This window comes from Sipha flava, unplaced genomic scaffold, assembly GCF_003268045.1.
Source record: "Sipha flava isolate LNK unplaced genomic scaffold, YSA_version1 271_pilon_pilon, whole genome shotgun sequence".
Taxonomy (NCBI): Eukaryota; Metazoa; Arthropoda; class Insecta; order Hemiptera; family Aphididae; genus Sipha; species Sipha flava.
The window spans coordinates 339,075-347,185 of NW_020272935.1; positions in this window are offsets into that span (position 1 = coordinate 339,075).

Below are 8,111 nucleotides of genomic sequence, written 5' to 3' on the forward strand. Positions count from 1 at the left end.
CTACGGGCCTGTAATATAGATTTTCTTATCTTTAACCGTGGTCCATAAGTAGTAGATATGTAGTTGAAAAGCGCTTGTCAACAACTTACAGCTACACGATTGAATAACAGCTTTTCGGTGATAGATTATCGGCCCAGACTTATAATCAATAGAGATATTATCAATTATTATTAAAGTCATAAATTGATAAATATAATTTTTTAATTCTTTACAACCGATAATAACTACCAGAATTTAAAATGAGCAAGAAAAGACAAAATAGTATTATATCATTTTTAACAAAAAAAATCTTAGACTTAATTTTTAAAGATGATTCATTATCAGTCCCAATAAAAAAAAAAAAAACTAAAAGCTTTATGTGTTACTCGCTGGGTCTAACGCCATGATTCTATAATAACTTTACTCTTATATTACAATTACTTTAGAAGAATTGGAAAAAATGTTAGACTCTGAGACTGTATGTAAAGCTGTTAGCTATAGTGCAAATATAATACAAAGTGAATTTTCAATATCTTTAGAAATTGTGAACTATTCTCTTATACTAAAATGCTAAGCATAGTATTACAAAGTTCAAAGTTAGAGTTGTCTAAAGCTTTTTCATATGTAAAAGATGTGATTGATGTTATTGGAAATATTAGAGAAAATTCTGTACCTGAGTTTGAAAAATATTTTAAAAATGCTTTTGATAAGTCAGCTCTAGTTGGTGAAGAAATAAGAATACCTCGTTTATGCGGCCATCGAACGAAAAGATGCAATATTGACACCAATAGTTCAATAGAATAGTATATATAGGATAAATTTTTTTTTACTTTTTACCGATTATTTGATTTCTCAACTAAATACAAGGTTCAACGAAATACTTAGCGAAGTTATACCTTTAGAAGGTTTTATTCCATCAAGCATTGATAAATATGATGAAGAAGATTTAGTTAAAGCAGCAATGGTGTACTTTGAAGATTGGCCTAGTCAAGAAATTGATATAAAATCAAAAATTTCAATTTGGAAAGCTAAGTGGCAGAGAAAAAAAATATAAAACCAGATACAGTTATGGAAATATTAAAATATTGCGATGAGTTTTTTCCTATCTTACGAATATTATTACAAATATTTGCAACTATACCGGTCACCACAGCTAGTCCTGAAAGAAGTTTTTCAACATTAAGGCACTTGAAAAATTATATGATGTAAACAATGGGTCAAGAGCACTTAAATGGTTTAACAGTTTTAAATATTCACAATTAAATTTTTGTGAATATCAGTGAGGTTATAGAAATATTTTCAAAAACATCTAAAAGGATGAAGTCGGATGATTGGTCCGATTAATATATAATTTGACTTATTTTAATACTTTATTTATTAGTAATTGTTTGGTCGCGAAATTCGGTTCAATGAACACGATTGATAACTCGACCTTTTTTTGGGCTGGGTGCTATGCAATTAATTTTAAATTCATAAAAACATGTAATAGTGGACTGTAAGATTTATTGATATATAATATCGTCAAATACATTTTGTACAAGAGAATAACTTAACATATGTTAGTCCTAACAAATACAATTAATACTGTAAATAATATTACTAGTAAACAAATTAATGAATAATACTGATAAAAACAGTGACAACAATATTTCTGATACGTCTGATCTGGTAATATCGTGGGAGTGGATTGTTATTGACATCAATGTGAACCATTTGATTATCTGCACTCTGGCCGGGGTCGATCTATCTGCACCAGGCTGCCCTGCATACGATTGACACTCAAATAATAAATTATGCCACTACTCGTACACGGTTAATGAGTAGATGTCCCGACTTGTTATAAACGATGAACACGGGTTAGCCGACAACGCGAGCATTCAAGACTCGAGCATATAGGCAACGGAAAGCCGACAACCGATACACGGCGTAATCGACGCGTAAACAACAAATAGCGACGATCCAGACTCGGTATTACATAATACGATGAATGGCAAATATACACGTAATATGTTGCCGCATCGTCAAGATCCGCACAATGTCGATCGCCTATATTACAAAATCAGCTACATGCGGCGAACGGTAAATTTAATTAACACGTAACGCCCGCAATGGTAATTGTAAAAACTTAGAAAAGGAACGGCGACGACAAAAAAAAAAATGTGTGCGACTTCGTGGTGGTTTGTATAACGACCGGCACAACATTTGCGCATGCGCACACACACACTCTCGTTGCGATAGACAGCGCCTTATCAGTGTCACCAACCACTCTGCGTGATGGGAATCGGATCGGGTCACAACAGTAATATATTTAAATTTTAATGTTCAATTAGAATATGATTTTTTTATTATCTAAATTTTAACACTTTCTTATTATTGATGGGCGATCTGAATCAATCTTTTGAAAGATCGATCTTTTTCATGCGATTAATCGATCTCCAGAACCCGATCTTTTAAAAGATCGATTCATTTTTGGGAAGATCGAATCAAATCGTTGTTCCGATCTTTTAAGTGAAACGATTTATTTTGTGAAGATCGAATCGAATCGTTGATCCAACCCGATCTTTTATACTAAAGTACTGAACGATTTCCGAGTTGAAACGCCAGTGTCACCACAATGTTTTCGACTCCTATAGCGCGAGCCTCGAGATTGGTAACATTGTAAACTTCGTCACTTCGAAGTCTCCGAGCTGCCCCCCCCTCCACTGTAGCGCTGAGCAGCTGTTTAAATTATTTATTGGATAATTCGACATTTTTCACTTAACCTAACTTTTTACTTTTCGACTTTTCATCTTTTCGTCTTCGTGCATTGCGCTATCCACAACATTTTAACTTTTTATTCGAGTTTATTAGTAACCAATGTCCAATGTGATTTACAATGTCGTCCAGAAAAAGCGTTCTTTGGAATTTTAACGATAAATCCACTTACGATAGCGTATGCAAATTATGTAAATGTGCCGTTAAAACCAGTGGCAACACAACAAATTTGAAAAATCATATGAAACGGAAACATCCATTTGTTAATATCAACAGCATATCAAAGGTAGCCTGAAATTCTATGTCTTTAATTATTGATGAAAGCGAAGAAAATGTTAATGAGCCAGCAGAGACCAATTTTGCTGTTTTGGCAAATCAAGTTGTCGATACTGTAAGTTTAATTAACTAATAATTACTAAGATAAATCAGAACTAAAATATGTAACTATAAATTTGTAACAATAGGCTAACAAATTTCAAACAACACTGCGCAATTTTTCTCGTCCTCAGTCTAATTATTCTCTCAGTAGCAGATCTACTCAATCTATTTCTAAATTTGGTGACATTGATTCTGAGTGTTCTGATATTGATTCACTTTTAATTAAATCAATACCTTCATCTTCAGCATATAGCTCTACCCAGAGTATAAACAGCTTAAACCTGAAGCATCCCAAAATTTACGAAACACTGTCAGATATTAAATCATATGAGCGTAAGCATAATTTTTTTTGAATTAAAAATATAAAAATGATTCATAATTTCTTTAATTGTTTTAGAAGAAAGTTCTAAAACCCAAGCAATCACCGATGCATTAATTTATATGATACCTAAAGACAACATGCCTCTATCAACTACAAAGAAACCTGGTTTTATTTACTTTATGCGTAAAACAGCGCTACTGTACAAAATTCCATCAAGAAAAGTTGTTACAAATTAAGTGTTAAGTAAGTATCAAGTGATGTCTTCTTTAGTTAAGTCTAGATTATCTAATGTAGAGTATATGACCATAACAGTGGACATTTGGACTGATATAATTAATACCATTAGTTTTTTGGGCATGACCGTTCATTTTTTAAGTACCTCAAAACTCAGTTTAGATAATGTGACTATTGGAGTTTTAGAATTAGCTGATAATCACAATTCAAACAACATTTCTGAATGGTTTAAACAAATTCTTAAAGAATGGGGTATTCAGAAGCAGCAAGTATTAACTGTTGTTACTAATAGTGGTGCCAACATATTGTTAGCTGTTAAAAAACATTTGATATTGATTATCATTTGCCATGATTCACTCATACATTTAATCTCGTTACCCAAAGACCGTTAAATGAACTTCCGGATATTCAGAACATAATTTCTAAAATCAAAACTATTGTAACATTTTTTAAACAATCAGTCTCCGCTAATGATCAACTTAAAAAGATATGTGACTTAAAACTAAAACAATCGGTACCTACCACGTGGAACTCTATATATTATATGATCAATCGGTTTTTATTATGTTCTAACCATATTGAGTCAATATTAGTAAGTATTCGTCGAGGACTCCCTATGTTATCTGTTGATGAAATAGATATTGTCAAAGAAATTAGTTTGGTACTTAAGCCTTTCGAAGCGGCAACTAAAGAGTTATGTGGGGAAAACTACATAACTGGTAGCAAAATAATTCCGTTGATTCATTGTCTTATTAAAAACTGTGAAAAAATTGTTGTCAATAATCCTATTGTTGTACAATTAAAGTCTGCCTTGTTAGCAGCGACGGTTCGGTAGGATGGAAGAAATCCATATACTCTCAATTGCCACATTAATGTACCCTAAATTCAAAACATTACATTCCAATAATCCAGTAGCAGTTTCTAAAGCAATCCGTACAATTCGCCTTAAAATTTTAGATTTAAAAATTAATTCTAGTGGTTCTAATAAAGACTCTAGTGATGATGATACATTGGCCGAACAGGCCGATAATTTATGATCATTTCATAATGAATTGGTGTCAAAAAAAGCCTCGGAGAATTCTGAAGAGTACAATGAGCCTTTGCCAACAGATTTAAAACATTTTTTGAATCAACCTACTATACCCTTACATGAAAATATTTTTCAATTTTGGAAGGTACACAGAATTATGTACCTTCATATAGCCAAAATAGCTGAGCCATATTTATCACTTGTAGCCACATCAGTTCCATCGGAAAGGTTATTTTCTAAAGCAGATAAAATAATGACTGCTAAACGGAATAGGTTGAAAGGGGAAAAATTACAACAACTTTTATTTTTAAATTCTTTAAGCGTAGATGATTGGCACTTAAAATAAAAATCTTAAAATTTTGGTTTTTTGTATATTATATTTTACTACATTTTAGACTGATATTTTTTGTAAATTAATCTATCGTAATAATTTTTATTTATCTTTTATTGTTTTTTTTTTTTTTTAATGTTCATGTACGATTATATACATATATAAAAATATAATATGTATATAACGGACCTAGGTCTGTTAAATATTAAAAATACAATAAATAACCTGATGACTTCAAATTTATGTACTTTTATTTACTAAAAACACTTAAAAAATTAAGGTGTATTCATCTCTCCTATGACCAATTGGATACCGTCGGAAGTCCATTGAAATGGTGAGTTCCGTTGTGATTGATGTGGGCACTATAGATCATAGGCATACAACACTTTCCAGTGTATACTCGCTCCGAAATCAAGAGGGACTAGTTAGTACTCGCACCGACATTAATGAGTATGAAAAACCTTTATATATTTATCGTTATCACCTCGGGTGTGACAAGGGAGAGTTAGAATTTCATGTAACATCTAGATATTAAAAAATTTCCGATTTTTTCATATCGATTCACTTTCGAGAATCACCCATCACTATTTCTTATATGTATTTGAAATATAAGACCCGCCCTCCCTCCTTATTTCATTCTTAGATCCACCCCTGCACCCAACGATTGTCAATGACAATGTCTGCGTTGTTAATATTTTTTGTAAATTATGCCCACTATTATTGGTACCTTTTAAACGTAGTATTGCATAATCGTTGATATTTGTGATCTAATCGTTAGTGAAGTCTTTCGAAAAACACTTTTTACATTTACCATATCAAGTTGCTCCGAACGATGTAATTTGAAAAGATGAATTAAATGTATAAATAGACTTTAGGAATAGGTTTGAATCTAGATCCGTACCCATAAGTACAGCTTTTAATAATTCAGGTGATGTTTCTATTACTGAATTGCACTTCTTTTCTTAAGTTGTGTAAATATATTGTTAAGAATGGCAACTAATATACTTCCCTGAGGTATACCAGCTTTTCAAAAATAAAAATTAATTATTGTTTTCTCGGTTTAAAGTTAGATGCTAATATTTTTACATAATTTAATTGATGGATTAAGTTATCAATGAAGTGTATTTTATCTCTTGTTTCTTTTTTCACTTTTTCAATTTATATTGTGGAAGAGTGTATAAAAATATTGGTGTCAATTTAAATGGATTTTAATTCTTCTAAAAATGTATAAATATTTGAATGTTTTAGCATGAAATAAGAATTAAATTTCCCATGAATTAATTCACAATCATTGGTTGATCTTTGTGAACCAGCTCACATATTGCAGCCTACATACCTGGTGAAAAAGTGAAGTTTTTGTCAATATTTAATTTTCTGTCGAATAATTGGAAAATTTAGTTACTTTATCATAATTTGGTTGAAGTTCAACAATATCTACAGTAAATACGTCACACATCTACAACATAAAGTTATGAAATTACTAAATTGATACTTTATTCTTAATTGAGTTATTGAATTACTTGTTCTAGATTCAAAAATGGAAGGCCAATTAGCCAAATACGTAACTAAGATATTATCCAATATAATTACTTTTTGAATACTCAGTAGTTAATCCAATTTGCTGTATTTTGCGCCACCGATCGACAACCCATAAATTTAACGTCCGCTCAAATTTTGGAAATTGCATTAAGAATAGCAATTTAAAATTCAACAAATATAGTTTCTAGTTCAAATATTTAAGTATATTGTATAAACTTATTTAGTAGTTTCATAAAATCTCGTTAATGTATTTTTTGATTTTTATCTTTGAGCAAAAATAATACTAAAGGCATGATCATTAAGTAATCCATGGATTATAAATAATTGACAAAAATATTTTGTATAGTATTTAAAATTTCCATCCACGTATAAAGTATTTAATTTACTTAAAAACTTTTTATTTTTTTTCACACGAAAACGTTATTAAACCATTTGATATATCGTTTACTAACAAAAACTTATCGCTTGTGAGATAATTAATCTCAATAGATGCAAAAACTGTACGCACTTAATTTAAATTTTGTGGCGATTTTGGATATTGTAAACTCTAAGCATGAAGCATGTTACTCTTTATATAAATCACATCTGTAGTTTTTAATGTATTTGTACTTACATTATGTTGTAGAATGTGTTCATGAAAAAGCGAGTTGCGGACGAAATCTAAAAAGGTTAGTTAATGGTACTTTTTCAAGTTGTCCATCTCTATTTAATCAATTATTAGTGATCCATGGTGTAAAAAATAGTATTTACGTACCATTATTTTTTTGTTGGTTAGTAGGCAAATCAGTTACTGATTATTGTACAGCACTCGAATTTTTGAAAAAACGTTCATCAATACTACCAACCACTTTTCATATTGATTTTGAACAATCTATTCACTCAGCTGTTCGTCTAGTATGGCTAATGAGCAAAATAAAAGGATTTTGGTTCCATCTCGGACAAGTTTGGTATCGAAAAATACAGTCATTAGGTCTATTTAAAGTATATAGTACTGAGGGTGAAAATGGGAACTTTTTAAAATCATTTTTTGGTCTACCGTTTTTGTCACCTAACGAAGTGGATGACTGCTTTAAAGATGACTTTATGTCTACGCTACCAGCTGGCTGTACTGCTGTATACAATTTTACAGATTATGTTTTTTTTGAACTGTATAAATACAGATTCTACAATGTTTCCTCCAGAAATATGGGCAGAATTTTCATCATCTATTTCACGAACCACCAATGTTTGCGAAAGTTTCCATGCTAAACTTAATGGTATGTTTAATCTCAGTCACCCTAATATATATCAATTTATTGAGGCCTTAAATGAAGTACAAATTGGTAGTTATACTAAAATTGACTGTACTGCTATAAGAAATTTAAAACGAGCCAAAAGAACTGTCAAAAAGGAGGATATTATTAGCAAACAAATGTTGCAATATTCAAATGGTGAAATCAGTAGATTATCATTTATATAGGCTGTCTCAAAAAAATGTTTGCCACAAAAACTATAAAACCTATTACAAAAAATAAATAAATAATCACAGCAATCTAAAAATATTT